Source organism: Lissotriton helveticus, chromosome 5_1, assembly GCF_964261635.1.
Source record: "Lissotriton helveticus chromosome 5_1, aLisHel1.1, whole genome shotgun sequence".
Classification (NCBI taxonomy): Eukaryota; Metazoa; Chordata; class Amphibia; order Caudata; family Salamandridae; genus Lissotriton; species Lissotriton helveticus.
The window spans coordinates 45,622,374-45,649,734 of record NC_136065.1 but is presented as its reverse complement, the minus strand read 5'-3'; the positions used below and the strand labels follow the sequence as shown (position 1 = coordinate 45,649,734).

The window sequence follows — 27,361 nt, the reverse complement described above, 5'->3', positions numbered from 1 at the left end:
CAGGGTGAGGGGTCCCCGGACGGGGTGCCGTAGAGCAGCTCGAAGGAGCTGAACCCCAGGGCCTTCTGGGGGACTTCGCGGTATGCGAAGAGGAGACAGGGAAGGAGGACGTCCCACTTACGCCTCAGGGGCTCTTCGAGACCCATGATCATTACCTTGAGGGTCCGGTTGAATCGCTCCACCAGACCGTTACCCTGGGGGTGATATGGGGTGGTGAATTTGTACGTCACCCCACATTGTTGCCACAGGGACTTCATGTATTTTGAGATGAAGTTTGTCCCTCGGTCGCTGACGACTTCTCGGGGGAATCCCACCCGGGAGAAGATGGCCATGAGGGCCCGTCCCACTACGGGGGCGGTCACCGTTCGGAGGGGAATGGCTTCGGGGTATCGGGTGGCATGGTCCACCAGTACCAGGATAAAGCGGTGACCCAAGGAGGTCTGGGGGTCGAGAGGGCCCACGATGTCGATTCCCACCCTCTCAAAGGGGGTACTGACCACGGGGAAGGGTTGGAGAGGAGCCTTGCGCTTTCCTCCGCTCTTTCCGCTGGACTGACATGTGGGGCAGGACTTACAGTGGGCTTCCACATCGGAGCGCATGCCCGGCCAGTAGAAGTGGGTGACCAGGCGATGGTACGTTTTGTCTTGGCCCAAGTGTCCCGCCAGGGGCACATCATGGGCCTGGTTCAGGAGGAAGCCGCGGAAGCGTAGGGGGACCACCAGCACTCGGCCGGACCCTAGTTCGGCGGATTTTTGCTCGCTGTATAAGAGGCCGTTTTCCCAATATACCAAGTGGGAGCCGGACTGGTCACCGGCGGCCTGGGCGGCGGCCTGCTGCCGCGGCCCAACCAAGGAGGGACAGGAGGTCTGCTCTAGGCAGAATTCTTCTCGGGACGGTCCCCCTTCCTGGCACCATTGGGCCAGCTCAGGAAGGTCGTCCAGGCTCGGGGTTGGTTCGACGCCAGGGCTGAGGGGGCCTGCGTCGGGGGGGAAGCTCTCTCCGGGGAACCGCTCAGGGTCTCGGAGGGTTCAGGGACCTCGGGGTCCTCAGGGGTCGCCGGTGCTGCCTCTAAGGTCGCCCCTTCCGGGGTGGCCCTTCGGGCGGTCATCGACCGGGTGCTCACACAGGCCCACTCGGGCAGGCCCACCATCTCCAGATGGGTCCTTTTCTCAACCCGCTGCCATGGGGAGCTCTCGAGATCGTTGCCGAGCAGGCAGTCCACAGGCATGTCTGAGCGGACTGCCACTCGTAACTCCCCAGAGACGCCCCCCCATTCGAACGGGACTTGAGCTATCCGGCAGGTGCGGACGGAGTTATCAGCTGCGATCACCCTGCAGGAGACGTGGGGAACAATCTGGGCCTCGGTGACGAGGTGCCGTTTGACGGCGGTGATGCTGGCCCCAGTGTCTCGGAGCGCCCCTATGTGATGGCCATTGACAGTCACCTGCTGTCGGTACTTCTCTGTATTGTCGGGTAGGGGAGCTCCGGGGACCATTTCCCTATCCCCCAGGGAGACTAACATCATAGCCGCGGGGTCTGCGCCCTCAAACTCCTCTTCTCCCTCCTCTTCTTCTAGGGCTACTGAGGTGATGTGGCGCGCTGGGGGGCCTGCAGCGGCAGGTTTCTTGAACAAAGGGCAGCGGGGGTCATTGTCATAGTGCCCGGGTTGCTGGCAATGGTAGCAGGCTTGGCTGACTCGGGGCCCTGGCTTAGCTGGGGGAAACCCTGCGCGTGCTGTGGGAGGCGAGGTGCCGGGCTGGTTTCTGGGGGGACTATGCGGGGACCCTACCTGGGAACCCCTCTGTCTGTTCTGATTCCCCCCTCCCCTCTGGCGGGACGACCCCTGTTCATTTCGGCCAGAATCTCCCCCGGGCCCCCGGGGGACTCTGGTGCTCACCCAGCGATCGGCCTCGACGGCCAGTTTCCGGGGGTCAGCCAACTTGCTGTCCAGGAGGTGCTGTCGGAGTTCCACAAAGCAATTCAGGGACAAATGTTCATATGCAATGAGGTCGATGAGCCCCTCGAAGGTGGATACTTTGCTGCCCTTGATCCACCCTTCCAGGGCCCGGCTGTAGAAATTAACATATTCCACCCAGGTGGTGCCAGGGATCTTCTTACAGTCTCTGAAGCGTTGGCGGTACATTTCTGGGGTGAGCCCGTACCTTGTGAGGAGGGCCTCTTTCATGTGGCTGTTGGAGGTCTGTTCGGCAGATGGTAGGTCGAGTAGGGTGTCTCTCCCCTCACTCAGGAATCGACCCCACAGCCCGGCTCCCCAATCTTTCTGCGGAACTCGGTGGGAGGTCATGGCGACCTCGTAGGCCTTGAACCATTGCTGGATGTCATCGTTTTTATAATATTCCTTGACCACGTCCTTGGGGATGCGGACCTTTGGTTCCACCGGGGGGACGGCCTCTCGGGTCGCTGCTGTTTTGTTGCCTTCGTTCCGGGCCTTTAGTTCTATTTCCAATATGCTGCGCTCGTGCTCCAGCTGGAGCTTCTTTCCGTCGTGTTCTCGTTGGAGCTTCTTCTCCTCCAGTTCTCCTTGCAACCGCAGCTGCTCGATGGCTAGCTTTTTCTCGGCCAGCTTGAGTTCTCCTTCCATTTTCAGACGGGCTAGTTCTAGTTCGTGGTTTCGGTTGCGTTCTCGGTCGGTCATTTCTTCTCGAGACAGACCTCTCTCCGTGCTGGGAGTCCGCGTCGGGGACTCTGTTCTTTCTCGCTCGGGGGCGTGGGTTTCGATCAGGGGGGCTCCCCCTCCATCGGCTTCTGTCGGTGCTGGAGGTTGTGCTCCGGCCTCCACCCAGGCTGTTAGAGCTTGTTGGAAGTCCTCTTTGGTGTTTAATCCCGTTGACGGGATACGGAGATCTTTGCAGAATTGCTTGAGCTTTCGGTGCGAATAGTCTCCCAGAAGCTCCATCTGGAAGGTGGTCTTGTCGGTCGTGACGCTCATGGCTGCTTCTTCGTTCGGGTAGTGTGTCAATACTGTACGATCCCTAGACGTAGGTTCTTATCGCGACGCTGCCACCAATGTTAGAAGGGGCAATCTCAGAGGGCCAGGTTGTGCTCACCCGGACACCCCAAGACCCACCTCTCCCACAGAACTTGCCGAGTCTTGATTGTGAGGTCCTCACCGGGGAGGACTTCGGGTCTAGGATCGTACACACTGAGCTCACACCACACTACGAACAGACACCACACCGCTGGGTTTTAGTAACAATATCTTTATATAAGCAAATAACGAAGGAAGCACTCTTATATACACAGTGGTCAAGGGACCACAAAGTCTTAGAGGATTCGGAAGGGGGAAGCGGGACAGTCTTTTAGTCTCTGGGTCAGTACGAGGCATACCCTACGCACAGCTCTCAATCCTCGAGCCGGGGGGCACGGGATGATGGTCGTTCTGACTGCCTCACCTCCGTCGAGTTGGCTCGGTCGTGATGGTGGTCTCGATGGTCCAGCTGGACCAGAGTACTCCTCGAGCCGCGACGGGGTCAGCTGGGCTCGGATGGCCTTAGAGGTCGAGCCGCGACAGCGTCAGCAGGGCTCCGATGGTGCAGGTTCAGCTCGAGCCGCGACAGCGTCAGCAGGGCTCCGATGGTCCTAGAGGTCGAGCCGCGACAGCATCAGCAGGGCTCCGAGGGTTACAAGTTCAGCTCGAGCCGCGACAGCGTCAGCAGGGCTCCGATGGTTCAGTTCAGCTTGAGCCGCGACAGCGTCAGCAGGGATCCGATGGTGCAGGTTCAGCTCGAGCCGCGACAGCGTCAGCAGGGCTCCGATGGTCTTAGAGGTCGAGCCGCGACAGCGTCAGCAGGGCTCCGATGGTTACAAGTTCAGCTTGAGCCGCGACAGCGTCAGCAGGGCTCAGAGGTTCAGGATGAGTCTTCTTAGGGTTAGCCGCGATCCGATCAGCAGGCTTCGGGTCCAAGATACAACTGCCCGCTAGTTGTCGGGCGGGGCCAGTTATAGTCCTTCTGCTCTTTGATCTCCGGACCCTCGCAGGCGGAGGTCTCAGGCCCTGGGGGCTGGTCGTTGGCGAGGTCCGGCGGTCGGCTCTTTGATCCTTTGATAAATGGGTCCGGGAATTCCCAGACGCCCAGCAGGTCTGGAGCCAGCACTCAGGGAGGCCAAAGGTGCGATCGAAAATGGCCCACAGGGGAGGGCCGAAGGTGTGACAGACACCAGTCTCTCAGGGGAGGCCGGAGGTGCCATTGAAACTGCCTGGCTTATCACACTCGGGGAGCGCTTTACCCCCCATCCGGGACTAGCGCGCCTTTGGAGTCTGGGTTTCACTGGAGCCGGGATCACGCTAGGCCCAGGGAGACAGGGATGTCGGGAAGGGAAGATGGCGTCCGGGCCTTGTGGGGCATGCAAGGTTAGGCGCTCGGAGCCGGGAGTGGCGCGGGGAAGGCAGGCCTGGTCGAGATTCCAGGAGGATCTAGGCTTCGCTGGGGTAGGGCGACCAGGCTCGGGGTGCAGGCTACACTAACGGGGAGGCTGCGCAGGGGACTCGGGGTACAGGCCTATGCTCACAGGGTGTGGAGGGACAGAGGCGAACCACGTCACGAGGCCGGGTCCAACAATGTCACCCACAGCAATCTGAAACCTTGGCAGCGAATGGGCAGCTGTGCACAGAATCTTACAACATAACACATTACTCATATGTTGAGCTGAGAAGGGTGAAAAACTCACAGGTAAAGCACAGGAGACAGGAACAGAGGAGTCAGGCCTGTTCTGTGCCTGTAAGATGATCCAGAAGTCCCAGCCCACACAGAGAAGGACAGACAGACACACCCACTTCATAAAGAGAGAAACTGAAACCTAACTTTACTTCCAGCATTTCTGCATCATGGCGGCGGCAGCTCAGCTCGGGAACCTCCAGGAAGGGGCCACTTGTTCCATCTGTTTGGATTATTTTACTGATCCGGTGATGATTATTGATTGTGGACACAACTTCTGCCTCTTGCATCACCCAGAGCTGGGAGGGGAGAGATGGAAACTCCCACTGTCCACAGTGCAGGGAAATATCTTCTGGGAAAAACCTGCGACCAAACAGACAACTGAAGAACATGGTGGAAATGTTAAAACAGTTTCATCTGCCCCCGGTGAAGCCCCAAGGGGAGAATCTGTGTGAGAAACATCAAGAGAAACAGGGGCTGTTTTGTGCAGAGGATCAGAGGATGATATGCTGGGTCTGCCGGGAGTCCAAGGAGCATAAAACTCACTCAGCAAGTCCAATAGAGGAGGCTGCCGAAGAGCACAAGGTACGTCTGTGGGCGTTCAGGGACCAGAAACTCACAATATTAACCCTGCTGAGGAGTCTGCAAAGGTGTGCATGGTGCGTGCGTGCGTGTGTTTGTGTTTGTGCTCTGGAAGGACAACAGAAGAGCACAAGGTGTGTCTGTGGAAAGAAAGTCACTCGGGGCTTCACATCTAGGGGGGGCCTGAGCACAGACCCTGTGTGTACAAATGTTCAGGGGTCACAAGTCACCCTGTGTGTCCCACGGAGGAGGCTGCAGAAAACAAGGGAGGTTTGTGGATTTCGAGGATCACATCTATATAGGAGGCGGCTGAAGAGCATTATGTATGTGACGCTGTTTACGCATCATATTGCACTCCATGGACCCCAAAGAGAAGGCTCGACAAGGTCTGTGTGTGGAGGTTCAGGGTCCCAAGTAAAGACATTGCAGGTTCCACACAGGAAGAAGTTGCAGAGGAGCACAAGGTATGTCTGTGGGTGTTCAGGTTATACAAGTGGATTCCTTCGTTAAGTCTTAAAAGAGGATACAACGTTTCCTTTAGGGTTTTAAGGGATCAAAACTCACACTAGGGATCCCATAGAGAAGGCTGCCTAAGAGCACACAGTGTGTATGTGGGTAGCCAGGATTCACAAGTGAAGACACACTGTGAGTCCAAATGAGAAATACAAGGAATCAATATATGTCAGCTTTCAAGGATCCCAGGTTGTACACTTACTATGTTGTCTTGGGCTCCCTTCTCTTTGGGACTGTTAGGGTGAATTTTGATCAATTAACACCCCAAACATACCTGAGTATGTGAAGGATGAGCGAGGCCACGCAGCGCTGGAGCAGGTGCCTATTGTGACGTGAACATGTGAAGGAGGAGCTAGGCCCAGCCCTGCAGGAGACTACTGCTAGTGTGAGGGGGTGGGCACGAAGAGCGGGGCCCGCACCGCCGGAGGAGGCCCAGACAGGAAGGGCCGAGCTGCGTGTTGGTTGTGCTGGCAGGCCTCGCATAACTGCGTGACAGTCGGCGCTATAACGCCCTGTTGAGGCCTCGCACAGCAGGAAGGGGGGGGCAGTGTGTGGTGGGTATGTGTAGGAGTAGCTAGGAGGGGGTGATAGTGTGAGGTGGGTATGTGTAGGAGTAGCTAGGCCTCGTACCGCAGGAGGGAGGGGCAGTGTGAGGTGGGTATGTGTAGGAGTAGCTAGGCCTCGCACCGCAGGAGGTTGGCAGTGTGAGGAGGGTATGTGTAGGAGTAGCTAGGCCTCGCACCGCAGGAGGGGGGGACAGTGTGAGGTGGGTATGTGTAGGAGTAGCTAGGACTCGCACCGCAGGAGGGGGGGACAGTGTGAGGTGGGTTTGTGTAGGTGTAGCTAGGCCTCGCACAGCAGGAGGTTGGCAGTGTGAGGAGGGTATGTGTAGGAGTAGCTAGGCCTCGCACAGCAGGAGGGCGGCAGTGTGAGGTGGGTATGTGTAGGAGTAGCTAGGCCTCACACCGCAGGAGGGGGCAGTGTGAGCTGGGTATGTGTAGGAGTAGCTAGGCCTCGCACCGCAGGAGGGGGGACAGTGTGAGGTGGGTATGTGTAGGAGTAGCTAGGCCTCGCACCGCAGGAGGTGGGCAGTGTGAGGTGGGTATGTGTAGGAGTAGCTAGGCCTCCCACCGCAGGAGGGGGTGGCAGTGTGAGGTGGGTATGTGTAGGAGTAGCTAGGCCTCGCACCGCAGGAGGTGGGCAGTGTGAGGAGGGTATGTGTAGGAGTAGCTAGGCCTCGCACCGCAGGAGGTGGGCAGTGTGAGGAGGGTATGTGTAGGAGTAGCTAGGCCTCACACCGCAGGAGGGGGGACAGTGTGAGGTGGGTATGTGTAGGAGTAGCTAGGCCTCGCACTGCAGGAGGGGTGACAGTGTGAGGTGGGTATGTGTTGGAGTAGCTAGGCCTTGCACTGCAGGAGGGGGTGGCAGTGTGAGGTGGGTATGTGTACGAGTAGCTAGGCCTCGCACTGCAGGAGGGGTGACAGTGTGAGGTGGGTATGTGTAGGAGTAGCTAGGCCTCGCACTGCAGGAGGTGGGCAGTGTGAGGAGGGTATGTGTAGGAGTAGCTAGGCCTCGCACTGCAGGAGGGGTGACAGTGTGAGGTGGGTATGTGTGGGAGTAGCTAGGCCTCGCACTGCAGGAGGGGTGACAGTGTGAGGTGGGTATGTGTAGGAGTAGCTAGGCCTCACACCGCAGGAGGGGGGACAGTGTGAGGTGGGTATGTGTACGAGTAGCTAGGCCTCGCATCGCAGGAGGTGGGCAGTGTGAGGTGGGTATGTGTAGGAGTAGCTGGGCCTCGCACCGCAGGAGGGGGGCAGTGTGAGGTGGGTATGTGTAGGAGTAGCTGGGCCTCGCACCGCAGGAGGGGGCAGTGTGAGGTGGGTATGTGTAGGAGTAGCTAGGCCTCGCACCGCAGGAGGGGTGCAGTGTGAGGTGGGTATGCGTAGGAGTAGCTAGGCCTCGCTCTGCAGGAGGGGGTGGCAGTGTGAGGTGGGTATGTGTAGGAGTAGCTGGGCCTCGCACCGCAGGAGGGGGGCAGTGTGAGGTGGGTATGTGTAGGAGTAGCTAGGCCTCGCACCGCAGGATGGGGGCAGTGTGAGGTGGGTATGTGTAGGAGTAGCTAGGCCTCGCACCGCAGGAGGGGGGGCAGTGTGAGGTGGGTATGTGTAGGAGTAGCTAGGCCTCGCACCGCAGGAGGGAGGGGCAGTGTGAGGTGGGTATGTGTAGGAGTAGCTAGGCCTCGCACCGCAGGAGGGGGGACAGTGTGAGGTGGGTATGTGTACGAGTAGCTAGGCCTCGCACCGCAGGAGGTGGGCAGTGTGAGGTGGGTATGTGTAGGAGTAGCTGGGCCTCGCAACGCAGGAGGGGGGCAGTGTGAGGTGGGTATGTGTAGGAGTAGCTAGGCCTCGCACCGCAGGAGGGGTGCAGTGTGAGGTGGGTATGTGTAGGAGTAGCTAGGCCTCGCTCCGCAGGAGGGGGTGGCAGTGTGAGGTGGGTATGTGTAGGAGTAGCTGGGCCTCGCACTGCAAGAGGGTGGGCAGTGTGAGGTGGGTATGTGTAGGAGTAGCTAGGCCTCGCACCGCAGGATGGGGGCAGTGTGAGGTGGGTATGTGTAGGAGTAGCTAGGCATCGCACCGCAGGAGGGGGTGGCAGTGTGAGGTGGGTATGTGTAGGAGTAGCTTGGCCTCGCACCGCAGGAGGGGGGGCAGTGTGAGGTGGGTATGTGTAGGAGTAGCTGGGTCTCGCACCGCAGGAGGGGGGCAGTGTGAGGTGGGTATGTGTAGAAGTAGCTAGGCCTTAAACCACGGGAGGGAGGGCCAGTGTGAGGTGGGTATGTGTAGGAGTAGCTAGGCCTCGCACCGCAGGAGGGGGGCAGTGTGAGGTGGGTATGTGTAGGAGTAGCTAGGCCTCGCACCGCAGGAGGGGGGGCAGTGTGAGGTGGGTATGTGTAGGAGTAGCTAGGCCTCGCACCGCAGGAGGGAGGGGCAGTGTGAGGTGGGTATGTGTAGGAGTAGCTAGGCCTCGCACCGCAGGAGGGGGGGCAGTGTGAGGTGGGCATGTATAGAAGTAACTAGGCCTCGCACCGCAGGAGGGGGTGGCAGTGTGAGGTGGGTATGTGTAGGAGTAGCTGGGCCTCAAACCGCAGGAGGGGGTGACAGTGTGAGGTGGGTATGTGTAGGAGTAGCTAGGCCTCAAACCGCGGGAGGGAGGGGCAGTGTGAGGTGGGTATGTGTAGGAGTAGCTAGGCCTCGCACCGCAGGAGGGGGGGCAGTGTGAGGTGGGTATGTGTAGGAGTAGCTAGGCCTCGCACCGCAGGAGGGGGGGCAGTGTGAGGTGGGTATGTGTAGGAGTAGCTAGGCCTCGCACCGCAGGAGGGAGGGGCAGTGTGAGGTGGGTATGTGTAGGAGTAGCTAGGCCTCGTACCGCAGGAGGGGGGCAGTGTGAGGTGGGTATGTGTAGGAGTAGCTAGGCCTTAAACCGCAGGAGGGGGTGACATTGTGAGGTGGGTATGTGTAGGAGTAGCTAGGCCTCGTACCGCAGGAGGGAGGGACAGTGTGAGGTGGGTATGTGTAGGAGTATCTAGGCCTCGCACTGCAGGAGGGGGTGGCAGTGTGAAGGGGGTATGTGTAGGAGTAGCTAGGCCTCGCACCGCAGGAGGGGGGCAGTGTGAGGTGGGTATGTGTAGGAGTAGCTAGGCCTCGCACCGCAGGAGGGGGTGGCAGTGTGAGGTGGGTATGTGTAGGAGTAGCTGGGCCTAAAACCGCAGGAGGGGGTGACAGTGTGAGATGGGTATGTGTAGGAGTAGCTAGGCCTCAAACCGCGGGAGGGAGGGGCAGTGTGTGGTGGGTATGTGTAGGAGTAGCTAGGCCTCGCACCGCAGGAGGTGGGCAGTGTGAGGAGGGTATGTGTAGGAGTAGCTAGGCCTCGCACCGCAGGAGGTGGGCAGTGTGAGGTGGGTATGTGTAGGAGTAGCTAGGCCTCGCACCGCAGGAGGGGGTAGCAGTGTGAGGTGGGTATGTGTAGGAGTAGCTAGGCCTCGCACCGCAGGAGGGAGGGGCAGTGTGAGGTGGGTATGTGTAGGAGTAGCTAGACCTCGCACCGCAGGAGGGGGGCAGTGTGAGGTGGGTATGTGTAGGAGTAGCTAGGCCTCAAACCGCAGGAGGGGGTGACAGTGTGAGGTGGGTATGTGTAGGAGTAGCTAGGTCTCGTACCGCAGGAGGGAGGGGCAGTGTGAGGTGGGTATGTGTAGGAGTAGCTAGGCCTCGCACTGCAGGAAGGGGTGGCAGTGTGAGGTGGGTATGTGTAGGAGTAGCTAGGCCTCGCACCACAGGAGGTGGGCAGTGTGTGGAGTTTATGTGTAGGAGTAACTAGGCCTCGCACTGCAGGAGGTGGGCAGTGTGAGGAGGGTATGTGTAGGAGTAGGTAGACCTCGCACTGCAGGAGGTAGGCAGTGTGAGGTGGGTATGTGTAGGAGTAGCTAGGCATCGCACCGCAGGAGGGGGTGGCAGTGTGAGGTGGGTATGTGTAGGAGTAGCTAGGCCTCGCACGGCAGGAGGTGGGCAGTGTGAGGAGGGTATGTGTAGGAGTAGCTAGGCCTCGCACCGCAGGAGGTGGGCAGTGTGAGGAGGGTATGTGTAGGAGTAGCTAGGCCTCGCACTGCAGAAGGGGTGACAGTGTGAGGTGGGTATGTGAAGGAGTAGCTAGGCCTCGCACCGCGGGAGGGGGTGACAGTGTGATGTGGGTATGTGTAGGAGTAGCTAGGCCTCGCACTGCAGGAGGGGTGACAGTGTGAGGTGGGTATGTGTAGGAGTAGCTAGGCCTCGCACCGCGGGAGGGGGTGACAGTGAGATGGGTATGTGTAGGAGTAGCTGGGCCTCGCACCGCAGGAGGGGGGCAGTGTGAGGTGGGTATGTGTAGGAGTAGCTAGGCCTCAAACCGCGGGAGGGGGTGACAGTGTGAGGTGGGTATGTGTAGGATTAGCTAGGCCTCGCACCGCAGGAGGGGGGGCAGTGTGAGATGGGTATGTGTAGGAGTAGCTAGGCCTAAAACCGCAGGAGGGGGTGACAGTGTGAGGTGGGTATGTGTAGGAGTAGCTAGGCCTCGTATCACAGGAGGGAGGGGCAGTGTGAGGTGGGTATGTGTAGGAGTAGCTAGGCCTCACACTGCAGGAGGGGGTGGCAGTGTGAGGTGGGTATGTGTAGGAGTAGCTAGGCCTCGCACCGCAGGAGGTGGGCAGTGAGAGGAGGGTATGTGTAGGAGTAGCTAGGCCTCGCACTGCAGGAGGGGGGACAGTGTGAGGTGGGTATGTGTAGGAGTAGCTAGGCCTCGCACCGCAGGAGGTGGGCAGTGTGAGGAGGGTATGTGTAGGATTAGCTAGGCCTCGCACCGCAGGAGGTGGGCAGTGTGAGGTGGGTATGTGTAGGAGTAGCTAGGCCTTGCACCGCAGGAGGTGGGCAGTGTAAGGTGGGTATGGGTAGGAGTAGCTAGGCCTCGCACCGCAGGAGGGGGCAGTGTGAGGAGGGTATGTGTAGGAGTAGCTAGGCCTCGCACCGCAGGAGGGGTACAGTGTGAGGTGGGTATGTGTAGGAGTAGCTAGGCCTCGTGCTGCAGGAGGGGTTACAGTGTGAGGTGGGTATGTGTAGGAGTAGCTAGGTCTTGCACCGCAGGAGGGGGTGGCAGTGTGAGGTGGGTATGTGCACGAGTAGCTAGGCCTCACACTGCAGGAGGCGTGACAGTGTGAGGTGGGTATGTGTAGGAGTAGCTAGGCCTCGCACCACAGGAGGTGGGCAGTGTGAGCAGGGTATGTGTAGGAGTAGCTAGGCCTCGCACCGCAGGAGGGGGGACACTGTGAGGTGGGTATGTGTAGGAGTAGCTAGGCCTCGCACTGCAGGAGGGGTGACAGTGTGAGGTGGGTATGTGTAGGAGTAGCTAGGCCTCGCACCGCAGGAGGGGGGACAGTGTGAGGTGGGTACGTGTACGAGTAGCTAGGCCTCACACTGCAGGAGGGGTGACAGTGTGAGGTGGGTATGTGTAGGAGTAGCTAGGCCTCGCACTGCAGGAGGGGTGACAGTGTGAGGTGGGTATGTGTAGGAGTTGCTAGGCCTCGCACTGCAGGAGGGGGGACAGTGTGAGGTGGGTATTTGTAGGAGTAGCTAGGCCTCGCACCGCAGGAGGGAGGGGCAGTGTGAGGTGGGTATGTGTAGGAGTAGCTAGCCTCGCACCGCAGGAGGGAGGGGCAGTGTGAGGTGGGTATGAGTAGGAGTAGCTAGGCCTCGCACCGCAAGAGGGGGCAGTGTGAGGTGGGTACGTGTAGGAGTAACTAGGCCTCAAACCGCAGGAGGGGGTGACAGTGTGAGGTGGGTATGTGTAGGAGTAGCTAGGCCTCGCACCGCAGGAGGAAGGGGCAGTGTGAGTTGGGTATGTGTAGGAGTAGCTAGGCCTCTCACCGCAGGAGGGGGTGGCAGTGTGAGGTGGGTATGTGTGGGAGTAGCTAGGCCTTGCACCGCAGGAGGTGGGTAGTGTGAGGAGGGTATGTGTAGGAGTAGCTAGGCCTCGCACTGCAGGAGGGGGGAAAGTGTGAGGTGGGTATGTGTAGGAGTAGCTAGGCCTCGCACCGCAGGAGGTGGGCAGTGTGAGGAGGGTATGTGTAGGAGTAGCTAGGCCTCGCACCGCAGGAGGGGGGACAGTGTGAGGTGGGTATGTGTAGGAGTAGCTAGGCCTCGCACCGCAGGAGGGGGTGGCAGTGTGAGGTGGGTATGTGTAGGAGTAGCTAGGCCTCGCATCGCAGGAGGTGGGCAGTGTGAGGAGGGTATGTGTAGGAGTAGCTAGGCCGTGCACCGCAGGAGGTGGGCAGTGTGAGGAGGGTATGTGTAGGAGTAGCTAGGCCTCGCACCGCAGGAGGGGGGACAGTGTGAGGTGGGTATGTGTAGGAGTAGCTCGTCCTCGCACCCCAGGAGGGGGGGCAGTGTGAGGTGGGTATGTGTAGGAGTAGCTAGGACTCGCACCGCAGGAGGGGGGGGCAGTGTGAGTTGGGTATGTGTAGGAGTAGCTAGGCCTCGCACCGCAGGGGGGAGGGGCAGTGTGAGGTGGGTATGTGTAGGAGTAGCTAGGCCTCGCACCGCAGGAGGGGGGCAGAGTGAGGTGGGTATGTGTAGGAGTAGCTAGGCCTCAAACCGCAGGAGGGGGTGACAGTGTGAGGTGGGTATGTGTAGGAGTAGCTAGGCCTCGTACCGCAGGAGGGAGGGGCAGTGTGAGGTGGCTATGTGTAGGAGTAGCTAGGCCTCGTACTGCAGGAGGGGTGACAGTGTGAGGTGGGTATGTGTAGGAGTAGCTAGGCCTCAAACCGCAGGAGGGGGTGACAGTGTGAGGTGGGTATGTGTAGGAGTAGCTAGGCCTCGTACCACAGAAGGGAGGGGCAGTGTGAGGAGGGTATGTGTAGGAGTAGCTAGGCCTCGCACTGCAGGAGGGGGGACAGTGTGAGGTGGGTATGTGTAGGAGTAGCTAGGCCTCGCACCGCAGGAGGTGGGCAGTGTGAGGAGGGTATGTGTAGGAGTAGCTAGGCCTCGCACCGCAGGAGGTGGGCAGTGTGAGGTGGGTATGTGTAGGAGTAGCTAGGCCTCGCACCGCAGGAGGGGGTGGCAGTGTGAGGTGGGTATGTGTAGGAGTAGCTAGGCCTCGCACCGCAGGAGGTGGGCAGTGTAAGGTGGGTATGGGTAGGAGTAGCTAGTCCTTAAACCGCAGGAGTGAGGGGCAGTGTGAGGTGGGTATGTGTAGGAGTAGCTAGGCCTCGCACCGCAGGAGGGGAGGCAGTGTGAGGTGGGTATGTGTAGGAGTAGCTAGGCCTCGCACCGCAGGAGGGGGGGCAGTGTGAGGTGGGTATCTGTAGGAGTAGCTAGGCCTCGCACCGCAGGAGGGGGTGGCAGTGTGAGGTGGGTATGTGTAGGAGTAGCTGGGCCTAAAACCGCAGGAGGGGGTGACAGTGTGAGGTGGGTATGTGTAGGAGTAGCTAGGCCTCAAACCGCGGGAGGGAGGGGCAGTGTGTGGTGGGTATGTGTAGGAGTAGCTAGGCCTCGCACCGCAGGAGGTGGGCAGTGTGAGGAGGGTATGTGTAGGAGTAGCTAGGCCTCGCACCGCAGGAGGTGGGCAGTGTGAGGTGGGTATGTGTAGGAGTAGCTAGGCCTCGCAACGCAGGAGGGGGTGGCAGTGTGAGGTGGGTATGTGTAGGAGTAGCTGGGCCTCAAACCGCGGGAGGGAGGGGCAGTGTGAGGTGGGTATGTGTAGGAGTAGCTCGTCCTCGCACCCCAGGAGGGGGGCAGTGTGAGGTGGGTATGTGTAGGAGTAGCTAGGACTCGCACCGCAGGAGGGGGGGGCAGTGTGAGTTGGGTATGTGTAGGAGTAGCTAGGCCTCGCACCGCAGGAGGGAGGGGCAGTGTGAGGTGGGTATGTGTAGGAGTAGCTAGGCCTCGCACCGCAGGAGGGGGGCAGTGTGAGGTGGGTATGTGTAGGAGTAGCTAGGCCTCAAACCGCAGGAGGGGGTGACAGTGTGAGGTGGGTATGTGTAGGAGTAGCTAGGCCTCGTACCGCAGGAGGGAGGGGCAGTGTGAGGTGGCTATGTGTAGGAGTAGCTAGGCCTCGTACGGCAGGAGGGGTGACAGTGTGAGGTGGGTATGTGTAGGAGTAGCTAGGCCTCGCAGCGCAGGAGGGGGGGCAGTGTGAGATGGGTATGTGTAGAAGTAGCTAGGCCTCAAACCGCAGGAGGGGGTGACAGTGTGAGGTGGGTATGTGTAGGAGTAGCTAGGCCTCGTACCACAGAAGGGAGGGGTAGTGTTAGGTGGGTATGTGTAGGAGTAGCTAGGCCTTGCACTGCAGGAGGGGGTGACAGTGTGATGTGGGTATGTGTAGGAGTAGCTAGGCCTCGCACTGCAGGAGGTGGGCAGTGTGAGGAGGGTATGTGTAGGAGTAGCTAGGCCTCGCACTGCAGGAGGGGGGACAGTGTGAGGTGGGTATGTGTAGGAGTAGCTAGGCCTCGCACCGCAGGAGGTGGGCAGTGTGAGGAGGGTATGTGTAGGAGTAGCTAGGCCTCGCACCGCAGGAGGTGGGCAGTGTGAGGTGGGTATGTGTAGGAGTAGCTAGGCCTCGCACCGCAGGAGGGGGTGGCAGTGTGAGGTGGGTATGTGTAGGAGTAGCTAGGCCTCGCACCGCAGGAGGTGGGCAGTGTAAGGTGGGTATGGGTAGGAGTAGCTAGTCCTTAAACCGCAGGAGTGAGGGGCAGTGTGAGGTGGGTATGTGTAGGAGTAGCTAGGCCTCGCACCGCAGGAGGGGGGGCAGTGTGAGGTGGGTATGTGTAGGAGTAGCTAGCCTCGCACCGCAGGAGGGGGGGCAGTGTGAGGTGGGTATGTGTAGGAGTAGCTAGGCCTCGCACCGCAGGAGGGGGTGGCAGTGTGAGGTGGGTATGTGTAGGAGTAGCTGGGCCTAAAACCGCAGGAGGGGGTGACAGTGTGAGGTGGGTATGTGTAGGAGTAGCTAGGCCTCAAACCGCGGGAGGGAGGGACAGTGTGTGGTGGGTATGTGTAGGAGTAGCTAGGCCTCGCACCGCAGGAGGTGGGCAGTGTGAGGAGGGTATGTGTAGGAGTACCTAGGCCTCGCACCGCAGGAGGTGGGCAGTGTGAGGTGGGTATGTGTAGGAGTAGCTAGGCCTCGCACCGCAGGAGGGGGTAGCAGTGTGAGGTGGGTATGTGTAGGAGTAGCTAGGCCTCGCACCGCAGGAGGGAGGGGCAGTGTGAGGTGGGTATGTGTAGGAGTAGCTAGACCTCGCACCGCAGGAGGGAGGCAGTGTGAGATGGGTATGTGTAGGAGTAGCTAGGCCTCAAACCGCAGGAGGGGGTGACAGTGTGAGGTGGGTATGTGTAGGAGTAGCTAGGTCTCGTACCGCAGGAGGGAGGGGCAGTGTGAGGTGGGTATGTGTAGGAGTAGCTAGGCCTCGCACTGCAGGAGGGGGTGGCAGTGTGAGGTGGGTATGTGTAGGAGTAGCTAGGCCTCGCACCACAGGAGGTGGGCAGTGTGTGGAGGGTATGTGTAGGAGTAACTAGGCCTCGCACTGCAGGAGGGGGGACAGTGTGTGGTGGGTATGTGTAGGAGTAGCTAGGCCTCGCACCGCAGGAGGTGGGCAGTGTGAGGAGGGTATGTGTAGGAGTAGCTAGACCTCGCACTGCAGGAGGTAGGCAGTGTGAGGTGGGTATGTGTAGGAGTAGCTAGGCCTCGCACCGCAGGAGGGGGTGGCAGTGTGAGGTGGGTATGTGTAGGAGTAGCTAGGCCTCGCACCGCAGGAGGTGGGCAGTGTGAGGAGGGTATGTGTAGGAGTAGCTAGGCCTCGCACCGCAGGAGGTGGGCAGTGTGAGGAGGGTATGTGTAGGAGTAGCTAGGCCTCGCACTGCAGAAGGGGTGACAGTGTGAGGTGGGTATGTGAAGGAGTAGCTAGGCCTCGCACCGCGGGAGGGGGTGACAGTGTGAGGTGGGTATGTGTAGGAGTAGCTAGGCCTCGCACTGCAGGAGGGGTGACAGTGTGAGGTGGGTATGTGTAGGAGTAGCTAGGCCTCGCACCGCGGGAGGGGGTGACAGTGAGATGGGTATGTGTAGGAGTAGCTGGGCCTCGCACCGCAGGAGGGGGGCAGTGTGAGGTGGGTATGTGTAGGAGTAGCTAGGCCTCAAACCGCGGGAGGGGGTGACAGTGTGAGGTGGGTATGTGTAGGAGTAGCTAGGCCTCGCACCGCAGGAGGGGGGGCAGTGTGAGATGGGTATGTGTAGGAGTAGCTAGGCCTAAAACCGTAGGAGGGGGTGACAGTGTGAGGTGGGTATGTGTAGGAGTAGCTAGGCCTCGTATCACAGGAGGGAGGGGCAGTGGGAGGTGGGTATGTGTAGGAGTAGCTAGGCCTCACATTGCAGGAGGGGGTGGCAGTGTGAGGTGGGTATGTGTAGGAGTAGCTAGGCCTCGCACCGCAGGAGGTGGGCAGTGTGAGGAGGGTATGTGTAGGAGTAGCTAGGCCTCGCACTGCAGGAGGGGGGACAGTGTGAGGTGGGTATGTGTAGGAGTAGCTAGGCCTCGCACCGCAGGAGGTGGGCAGTGTGAGGAGGTTATGTGTAGGAGTAGCTAGGCCTCGCACCGCAGGAGGTGGGCAGTGTGAGGTGGGTATGTGTAGGAGTAGCTAGGCCTTGCACCGCAGGAGGTGGGCAGTGTAAGGTGGGTATGGGTAGGAGTAGCTAGGCCTCGCACCGCAGGAGGGGGGCAGTGTGAGGAGGGTATGTGTAGGAGTAGCTAGGCCTCGCACCGCAGGAGGGGTACAGTGTGAGGTGGGTATGTGTAGGAGTAGCTAGGCCTCGCACTGCAGGAGGGGTGACAGTGTGAGGTGGGTATGTGTAGGAGTAGCTAGGTCTTGCACCGCAGGAGGGGGTGGCAGTGTGAGGTGGGTATGTGCACGAGTAGCTAGGCCTCGCACTGCAGGAGGCGTGACAGTGTGAGGTGGGTATGTGTAGGAGTAGCTAGGCCTCGCACCACAGGAGGTGGGCAGTGTGAGCAGGGTATGTGTAGGAGTAGCTAGGCCTCACACCGCAGGAGGGGGGACACTGTGAGGTGGGTATGTGTAGGAGTAGCTAGGCCTCGCACTGCAGGAGGGGTGACAGTGTGAGGTGGGTATGTGTAGGAGTAGCTAGGCCTCGCACCGCAGGAGGGGGGACAGTGTGAGGTGGCTACGTGTACGAGTAGCTAGGCCTCACATTGCAGGAGGGGTGACAGTGTGAGGTGGGTATGTGTAGGAGTAGCTAGGCCTCGCACTGCAGGAGGGGTGACAGTGTGAGGTGGGTATGTGTAGGAGTTGCTAGGCCTCGCACTGCAGGAGGGGGGACAGTGTGAGGTGGGTATTTGTAGGAGTAGCTAGGCCTCGCACCGCAGGAGGGAGGGGCAGTGTGAGGTGGGTATGTGTAGGAGTAGCTAGCCTCGCACCGCAGGAGGGAGGGGCAGTGTGAGGTGGGTATGAGTAGGAGTAGCTAGGCCTCGCACCGCAAGAGGGGGCAGTGTGAGGTGGGTACGTGTAGGAGTAACTAGGCCTCAAACCGCAGGAGGGGGTGACAGTGTGAGGTGGGTATGTGTAGGAGTAGCTAGGCCTCGCACCGCAGGAGGAAGGGGCAGTGTGAGTTGGGTATGTGTAGGAGTAGCTAGGCCTCTCACCGCAGGAGGGGGTGGCAGTGTGAGGTGGGTATGTGTGGGAGTAGCTAGGCCTTGCACCGCAGGAGGTGGGCAGTGTGAGGAGGGTATGTGTAGGAGTAGCTAGGCCTCGCACTGCAGGAGGGGGGAAAGTGTGAGGTGTGTATGTGTAGGAGTAGCTAGGCCTCGCACCGCAGGAGGTGGGCAGTGTGAGGAGGGTATGTGTAGGAGTAGCTAGGCCTCGCACCGCAGGAGGGGGGACAGTGTGAGGTGGGTATGTGTAGGAGTAGCTAGGCCTCGCACCGCAGGAGGGGGTGGCAGTGTGAGGTGGGTATGTATAGGAGTAGCTAGGCCTCGCATCGCAGGAGGTGGGCAGTGTGAGGAGGGTATGTGTAGGAGTAGCTAGGCCGTGCACCGCAGGAGGTGGGCAGTGTGAGGAGGGTATGTGTAGGAGTAGCTAGGCCTCGCACCGCAGGAGGGGGGACAGTGTGAGGTGGGTATGTGTAGGAGTAGCAATGCCTCGCACTGCAGGAGGGGTGACAGTGTGAGGTGGGTATGTGTAGGAGTAGCTAGGCATCGCACCGCAGGAGGGGGTAGCAGTGTGATGTGGGTATGTGTACGAGTAGCTAGGCCTTGCACTGCAGGAATGGTGACAGTGTGAGGTGGGTATGTGTAGGAGTAGCTAGGCCTCGCACTGCAAGAGGGGTGACAGTGTGAGGTGGGTATGTGTGGGAGTAGCTAGGCCTCGCACCGCAGGAGGGGGGACAGTGTCAGGTGGGTATGTGTAGGAGTAGCTAGGCCTCGCACTGCAGGAGGGGTGACAGTGTGAGGTGGGTATGGGTAGGAGTAGCTAGGCCTCGAACCGCAGGAGGGGGGACAGTGTGAGGTGGGTATGTGTACGAGTAGCTAGGCCTCGCACTGCAGGAGGGGTGACAGTGTGAGGTGGGTATGTGTAGGAGTAGCTAGGCCTCGCACCGCAGGAGGGGGGACAGTGTGAGGTGGGTATGTGTAGGAGTAGCTAGGCCTCGCACCGCAGGAGGGGGGACAGTGTGAGGTGGGTATGTGTAGGAGTAGCTAGGCCTTGCACTGCAAGAGGGGTGACAGTGTGAGGTGGGTATGTGTAGGAGTAGCTAGGCCTCGCACCGCAGGAGGGGGGACAGTGTGAGGTGGGTATGTGTATGAGTAGCTAGGCCTCGCACTGCAGGAGGGGTGACAGTGTGAGGTGGGTATGTTGGGAGTAGCTGGGCCTCGCACTGCAGGAGGGGTGACAGTGTGAGGTGGGTATGTGTAGGAGTAGCTAGGCCTCGCACCGCAGGAGGGGGGACAGTGTGAGGTGGGTATGTGTAGGAGTAGCTAGGTCTCGCACTGCAGGAGGGGGGACAGTGTGTGCTGAGTGTGTGTAGGAGTAGCTAGGCCTCGCACTGCAGGAGGGGTGACAGTGTGAGGTGGGTATGTGTAGGAGTAGCTAGGCCTCGCACAGCAGGAGGGAGGGGCAGTGTGAGGTGGGTATGTGTAGGAGTAGCTAGGCCTCGCACCGCAGGAGGGAGGGGCAGTGTGAGGTGGGTATGTATAGGAGTAGCTAGGCCTCGCACCGCAGGAGGGAGGGGCAGTGTGAGGTGGGTATGTGTAGGAGTAGCTAGGCCTCGCACCGCAGGAGGGAGGGGCAGTGTGAGGTGGGTATGTATAGGAGTAGCTAGGACTCGCACCACAGGAAGGGGGACAGTGTGAGATGGGTATGTGTAGGAGTAGCTAGGCCTCGCACCGCAGGAGGGAGGGGCAGTGTGAGGTGGGTATGTGTAGGAGTAGCTAGGCCTCGCACCGCAGGAGGGGGGCAGTGTGAGGTGGGTATGTGTAGTAGTACCTAGGCCTCGCACCTCAGGTGGAAGGGGCAGTTGAGGTGGGTATGTGTAGGAGTAGCTATGCCTCGCACCGCAGGAGGGGGGGGCAGTGTGAGGTGGGTATGTGTAGGAGTAGCTAGGCCTCAAACCGCAGGAGGGGGTGACAGTGTGAGGTGGGTATGTGTAGGAGTAGCAAGGCTTTGCACCGCAGGAGGGGGGGGCAGTGTGAGGTGGGTATGTGTAGGAGTAGCTAGGCCTCGCACCGCAGGAGGGAGGGGCAGTGTGAGGTGGGTATGTATAGGAGTAGCTAGGACTCGCACCACAGGAAGGGGGACAGTGTGAGATGGGTATGTGTAGGAGTAGCTAGGCCTCGCACCGCAGGAGGGAGGGGCAGTGTGAGGTGGGTATGTATAGGAGTAGCTAGGACTCGCACCACAGGAAGGGGGACAGTGTGAGATGGGTATGTGTAGGAGTAGCTAGGCCTCGCACCGCAGGAGGGGGGGACAGTGTGAAGTGAGTATGTGTTGGAGTAGCTAGGCCTCGCACCGCAGGAGGGGGGCAGTGTGTGGTAGGTATGTGTAGGAGTAGCTAGGCCTTGCACCGCAGGAGGTTGGCAGTGTGAGGTGAGTATGTGTAGGAGTAGCTAGGCCTCGCACTGCAGGAGGGGTGACAGTGTGAGGTGGGTATGTGTAGTAGTATCTAGGCCTCACACCGCAGGAGGGAGGGGCAGTGTGAGGTGGGTATGTGTAGGAGTAGCTAGGTCTCGCACCGCAGGAGGGGAGACAGTGTGAGGTGGGTATGTGTAGGAGTAGCTAGGACTCACACCACAGGAGGTGGGCAGTGTGAGGAGGGTATGTGTAGGATTAGCTAGGCCTCGCACCGCAGGAGGTGGGCAGTGTGAGGTGGGTATGTGTAGGAGTAGCTAGGCCTTGCACCGCAGGAGGTGGGCAGTGTAAGGTGGGTATGGGTAGGAGTAGCTAGGCCTCGCACCGCAGGAGGGGGCAGTGTGAGGAGGGTATGTGTAGGAGTAGCTAGGCCTCGCACCGCAGGAGGGGTACAGTGTGAGGTGGGTATGTGTAGGAGTAGCTAGGCCTCGTGCTGCAGGAGGGGTTACAGTGTGAGGTGGGTATGTGTAGGAGTAGCTAGGTCTTGCACCGCAGGAGGGGGTGGCAGTGTGAGGTGGGTATGTGCACGAGTAGCTAGGCCTCACACTGCAGGAGGCGTGACAGTGTGAGGTGGGTATGTGTAGGAGTAGCTAGGCCTCGCACCACAGGAGGTGGGCAGTGTGAGCAGGGTATGTGTAGGAGTAGCTAGGCCTCGCACCGCAGGAGGGGGGACACTGTGAGGTGGGTATGTGTAGGAGTAGCTAGGCCTCGCACTGCAGGAGGGGTGACAGTGTGAGGTGGGTATGTGTAGGAGTAGCTAGGCCTCGCACCGCAGGAGGGGGGACAGTGTGAGGTGGGTACGTGTACGAGTAGCTAGGCCTCACACTGCAGGAGGGGTGACAGTGTGAGGTGGGTATGTGTAGGAGTAGCTAGGCCTCGCACTGCAGGAGGGGTGACAGTGTGAGGTGGGTATGTGTAGGAGTTGCTAGGCCTCGCACTGCAGGAGGGGGGACAGTGTGAGGTGGGTATTTGTAGGAGTAGCTAGGCCTCGCACCGCAGGAGGGAGGGGCAGTGTGAGGTGGGTATGTGTAGGAGTAGCTAGCCTCGCACCGCAGGAGGGAGGGGCAGTGTGAGGTGGGTATGAGTAGGAGTAGCTAGGCCTCGCACCGCAAGAGGGGGCAGTGTGAGGTGGGTACGTGTAGGAGTAACTAGGCCTCAAACCGCAGGAGGGGGTGACAGTGTGAGGTGGGTATGTGTAGGAGTAGCTAGGCCTCGCACCGCAGGAGGAAGGGGCAGTGTGAGTTGGGTATGTGTAGGAGTAGCTAGGCCTCTCACCGCAGGAGGGGGTGGCAGTGTGAGGTGGGTATGTGTGGGAGTAGCTAGGCCTTGCACCGCAGGAGGTGGGTAGTGTGAGGAGGGTATGTGTAGGAGTAGCTAGGCCTCGCACTGCAGGAGGGGGGAAAGTGTGAGGTGGGTATGTGTAGGAGTAGCTAGGCCTCGCACCGCAGGAGGTGGGCAGTGTGAGGAGGGTATGTGTAGGAGTAGCTAGGCCTCGCACCGCAGGAGGGGGGACAGTGTGAGGTGGGTATGTGTAGGAGTAGCTAGGCCTCGCACCGCAGGAGGGGGTGGCAGTGTGAGGTGGGTATGTGTAGGAGTAGCTAGGCCTCGCATCGCAGGAGGTGGGCAGTGTGAGGAGGGTATGTGTAGGAGTAGCTAGGCCGTGCACCGCAGGAGGTGGGCAGTGTGAGGAGGGTATGTGTAGGAGTAGCTAGGCCTCGCACCGCAGGAGGGGGGACAGTGTGAGGTGGGTATGTGTAGGAGTAGCTCGTCCTCGCACCCCAGGAGGGGGGGCAGTGTGAGGTGGGTATGTGTAGGAGTAGCTAGGACTCGCACCGCAGGAGGGGGGGGCAGTGTGAGTTGGGTATGTGTAGGAGTAGCTAGGCCTCGCACCGCAGGGGGGAGGGGCAGTGTGAGGTGGGTATGTGTAGGAGTAGCTAGGCCTCGCACCGCAGGAGGGGGGCAGAGTGAGGTGGGTATGTGTAGGAGTAGCTAGGCCTCAAACCGCAGGAGGGGGTGACAGTGTGAGGTGGGTATGTGTAGGAGTAGCTAGGCCTCGTACCGCAGGAGGGAGGGGCAGTGTGAGGTGGCTATGTGTAGGAGTAGCTAGGCCTCGTACTGCAGGAGGGGTGACAGTGTGAGGTGGGTATGTGTAGGAGTAGCTAGGCCTCAAACCGCAGGAGGGGGTGACAGTGTGAGGTGGGTATGTGTAGGAGTAGCTAGGCCTCGTACCACAGAAGGGAGGGGCAGTGTGAGGAGGGTATGTGTAGGAGTAGCTAGGCCTCGCACTGCAGGAGGGGGGACAGTGTGAGGTGGGTATGTGTAGGAGTAGCTAGGCCTCGCACCGCAGGAGGTGGGCAGTGTGAGGAGGGTATGTGTAGGAGTAGCTAGGCCTCGCACCGCAGGAGGTGGGCAGTGTGAGGTGGGTATGTGTAGGAGTAGCTAGGCCTCGCACCGCAGGAGGGGGTGGCAGTGTGAGGTGGGTATGTGTAGGAGTAGCTAGGCCTCGCACCGCAGGAGGTGGGCAGTGTAAGGTGGGTATGGGTAGGAGTAGCTAGTCCTTAAACCGCAGGAGTGAGGGGCAGTGTGAGGTGGGTATGTGTAGGAGTAGCTAGGCCTCGCACCGCAGGAGGGGAGGCAGTGTGAGGTGGGTATGTGTAGGAGTAGCTAGGCCTCGCACCGCAGGAGGGGGGGCAGTGTGAGGTGGGTATCTGTAGGAGTAGCTAGGCCTCGCACCGCAGGAGGGGGTGGCAGTGTGAGGTGGGTATGTGTAGGAGTAGCTGGGCCTAAAACCGCAGGAGGGGGTGACAGTGTGAGGTGGGTATGTGTAGGAGTAGCTAGGCCTCAAACCGCGGGAGGGAGGGGCAGTGTGTGGTGGGTATGTGTAGGAGTAGCTAGGCCTCGCACCGCAGGAGGTGGGCAGTGTGAGGAGGGTATGTGTAGGAGTAGCTAGGCCTCGCACCGCAGGAGGTGGGCAGTGTGAGGTGGGTATGTGTAGGAGTAGCTAGGCCTCGCAACGCAGGAGGGGGTGGCAGTGTGAGGTGGGTATGTGTAGGAGTAGCTGGGCCTCAAACCGCGGGAGGGAGGGGCAGTGTGAGGTGGGTATGTGTAGGAGTAGCTCGTCCTCGCACCCCAGGAGGGGGGCAGTGTGAGGTGGGTATGTGTAGGAGTAGCTAGGACTCGCACCGCAGGAGGGGGGGGCAGTGTGAGTTGGGTATGTGTAGGAGTAGCTAGGCCTCGCACCGCAGGAGGGAGGGGCAGTGTGAGGTGGGTATGTGTAGGAGTAGCTAGGCCTCGCACCGCAGGAGGGGGGCAGTGTGAGGTGGGTATGTGTAGGAGTAGCTAGGCCTCAAACCGCAGGAGGGGGTGACAGTGTGAGGTGGGTATGTGTAGGAGTAGCTAGGCCTCGTACCGCAGGAGGGAGGGGCAGTGTGAGGTGGCTATGTGTAGGAGTAGCTAGGCCTCGTACGGCAGGAGGGGTGACAGTGTGAGGTGGGTATGTGTAGGAGTAGCTAGGCCTCGCAGCGCAGGAGGGGGGGCAGTGTGAGATGGGTATGTGTAGAAGTAGCTAGGCCTCAAACCGCAGGAGGGGGTGACAGTGTGAGGTGGGTATGTGTAGGAGTAGCTAGGCCTCGTACCACAGAAGGGAGGGGTAGTGTTAGGTGGGTATGTGTAGGAGTAGCTAGGCCTTGCACTGCAGGAGGGGGTGACAGTGTGATGTGGGTATGTGTAGGAGTAGCTAGGCCTCGCACTGCAGGAGGTGGGCAGTGTGAGGAGGGTATGTGTAGGAGTAGCTAGGCCTCGCACTGCAGGAGGGGGGACAGTGTGAGGTGGGTATGTGTAGGAGTAGCTAGGCCTCGCACCGCAGGAGGTGGGCAGTGTGAGGAGGGTATGTGTAGGAGTAGCTAGGCCTCGCACCGCAGGAGGTGGGCAGTGTGAGGTGGGTATGTGTAGGAGTAGCTAGGCCTCGCACCGCAGGAGGGGGTGGCAGTGTGAGGTGGGTATGTGTAGGAGTAGCTAGGCCTCGCACCGCAGGAGGTGGGCAGTGTAAGGTGGGTATGGGTAGGAGTAGCTAGTCCTTAAACCGCAGGAGTGAGGGGCAGTGTGAGGTGGGTATGTGTAGGAGTAGCTAGGCCTCGCACCGCAGGAGGGGGGGCAGTGTGAGGTGGGTATGTGTAGGAGTAGCTAGCCTCGCACCGCAGGAGGGGGGGCAGTGTGAGGTGGGTATGTGTAGGAGTAGCTAGGCCTCGCACCGCAGGAGGGGGTGGCAGTGTGAGGTGGGTATGTGTAGGAGTAGCTGGGCCTAAAACCGCAGGAGGGGGTGACAGTGTGAGGTGGGTATGTGTAGGAGTAGCTAGGCCTCAAACCGCGGGAGGGAGGGACAGTGTGTGGTGGGTATGTGTAGGAGTAGCTAGGCCTCGCACCGCAGGAGGTGGGCAGTGTGAGGAGGGTATGTGTAGGAGTACCTAGGCCTCGCACCGCAGGAGGTGGGCAGTGTGAGGTGGGTATGTGTAGGAGTAGCTAGGCCTCGCACCGCAGGAGGGGGTAGCAGTGTGAGGTGGGTATGTGTAGGAGTAGCTAGGCCTCGCACCGCAGGAGGGAGGGGCAGTGTGAGGTGGGTATGTGTAGGAGTAGCTAGACCTCGCACCGCAGGAGGGAGGCAGTGTGAGATGGGTATGTGTAGGAGTAGCTAGGCCTCAAACCGCAGGAGGGGGTGACAGTGTGAGGTGGGTATGTGTAGGAGTAGCTAGGTCTCGTACCGCAGGAGGGAGGGGCAGTGTGAGGTGGGTATGTGTAGGAGTAGCTAGGCCTCGCACTGCAGGAGGGGGTGGCAGTGTGAGGTGGGTATGTGTAGGAGTAGCTAGGCCTCGCACCACAGGAGGTGGGCAGTGTGTGGAGGGTATGTGTAGGAGTAACTAGGCCTCGCACTGCAGGAGGGGGGACAGTGTGTGGTGGGTATGTGTAGGAGTAGCTAGGCCTCGCACCGCAGGAGGTGGGCAGTGTGAGGAGGGTATGTGTAGGAGTAGCTAGACCTCGCACTGCAGGAGGTAGGCAGTGTGAGGTGGGTATGTGTAGGAGTAGCTAGGCCTCGCACCGCAGGAGGGGGTGGCAGTGTGAGGTGGGTATGTGTAGGAGTAGCTAGGCCTCGCACCGCAGGAGGTGGGCAGTGTGAGGAGGGTATGTGTAGGAGTAGCTAGGCCTCGCACCGCAGGAGGTGGGCAGTGTGAGGAGGGTATGTGTAGGAGTAGCTAGGCCTCGCACTGCAGAAGGGGTGACAGTGTGAGGTGGGTATGTGAAGGAGTAGCTAGGCCTCGCACCGCGGGAGGGGGTGACAGTGTGAGGTGGGTATGTGTAGGAGTAGCTAGGCCTCGCACTGCAGGAGGGGTGACAGTGTGAGGTGGGTATGTGTAGGAGTAGCTAGGCCTCGCACCGCGGGAGGGGGTGACAGTGAGATGGGTATGTGTAGGAGTAGCTGGGCCTCGCACCGCAGGAGGGGGGCAGTGTGAGGTGGGTATGTGTAGGAGTAGCTAGGCCTCAAACCGCGGGAGGGGGTGACAGTGTGAGGTGGGTATGTGTAGGAGTAGCTAGGCCTCGCACCGCAGGAGGGGGGGCAGTGTGAGATGGGTATGTGTAGGAGTAGCTAGGCCTAAAACCGTAGGAGGGGGTGACAGTGTGAGGTGGGTATGTGTAGGAGTAGCTAGGCCTCGTATCACAGGAGGGAGGGGCAGTGGGAGGTGGGTATGTGTAGGAGTAGCTAGGCCTCACATTGCAGGAGGGGGTGGCAGTGTGAGGTGGGTATGTGTAGGAGTAGCTAGGCCTCGCACCGCAGGAGGTGGGCAGTGTGAGGAGGGTATGTGTAGGAGTAGCTAGGCCTCGCACTGCAGGAGGGGGGACAGTGTGAGGTGGGTATGTGTAGGAGTAGCTAGGCCTCGCACCGCAGGAGGTGGGCAGTGTGAGGAGGTTATGTGTAGGAGTAGCTAGGCCTCGCACCGCAGGAGGTGGGCAGTGTGAGGTGGGTATGTGTAGGAGTAGCTAGGCCTTGCACCGCAGGAGGTGGGCAGTGTAAGGTGGGTATGGGTAGGAGTAGCTAGGCCTCGCACCGCAGGAGGGGGGCAGTGTGAGGAGGGTATGTGTAGGAGTAGCTAGGCCTCGCACCGCAGGAGGGGTACAGTGTGAGGTGGGTATGTGTAGGAGTAGCTAGGCCTCGCACTGCAGGAGGGGTGACAGTGTGAGGTGGGTATGTGTAGGAGTAGCTAGGTCTTGCACCGCAGGAGGGGGTGGCAGTGTGAGGTGGGTATGTGCACGAGTAGCTAGGCCTCGCACTGCAGGAGGCGTGACAGTGTGAGGTGGGTATGTGTAGGAGTAGCTAGGCCTCGCACCACAGGAGGTGGGCAGTGTGAGCAGGGTATGTGTAGGAGTAGCTAGGCCTCACACCGCAGGAGGGGGGACACTGTGAGGTGGGTATGTGTAGGAGTAGCTAGGCCTCGCACTGCAGGAGGGGTGACAGTGTGAGGTGGGTATGTGTAGGAGTAGCTAGGCCTCGCACCGCAGGAGGGGGGACAGTGTGAGGTGGCTACGTGTACGAGTAGCTAGGCCTCACATTGCAGGAGGGGTGACAGTGTGAGGTGGGTATGTGTAGGAGTAGCTAGGCCTCGCACTGCAGGAGGGGTGACAGTGTGAGGTGGGTATGTGTAGGAGTTGCTAGGCCTCGCACTGCAGGAGGGGGGACAGTGTGAGGTGGGTATTTGTAGGAGTAGCTAGGCCTCGCACCGCAGGAGGGAGGGGCAGTGTGAGGTGGGTATGTGTAGGAGTAGCTAGCCTCGCACCGCAGGAGGGAGGGGCAGTGTGAGGTGGGTATGAGTAGGAGTAGCTAGGCCTCGCACCGCAAGAGGG

General features: G+C 60.0%; 1 pseudogene; it reads left to right on the top strand.

Moving 5' to 3' along the window:
* Positions 1 to 4,846: 4,846 nt before the first annotated feature.
* The window catches only part of LOC144752937 (E3 ubiquitin-protein ligase TRIM39-like), a 188,071-nt pseudogene continuing 165,556 nt past the window's right edge, over positions 4,847 to 27,361 (top strand).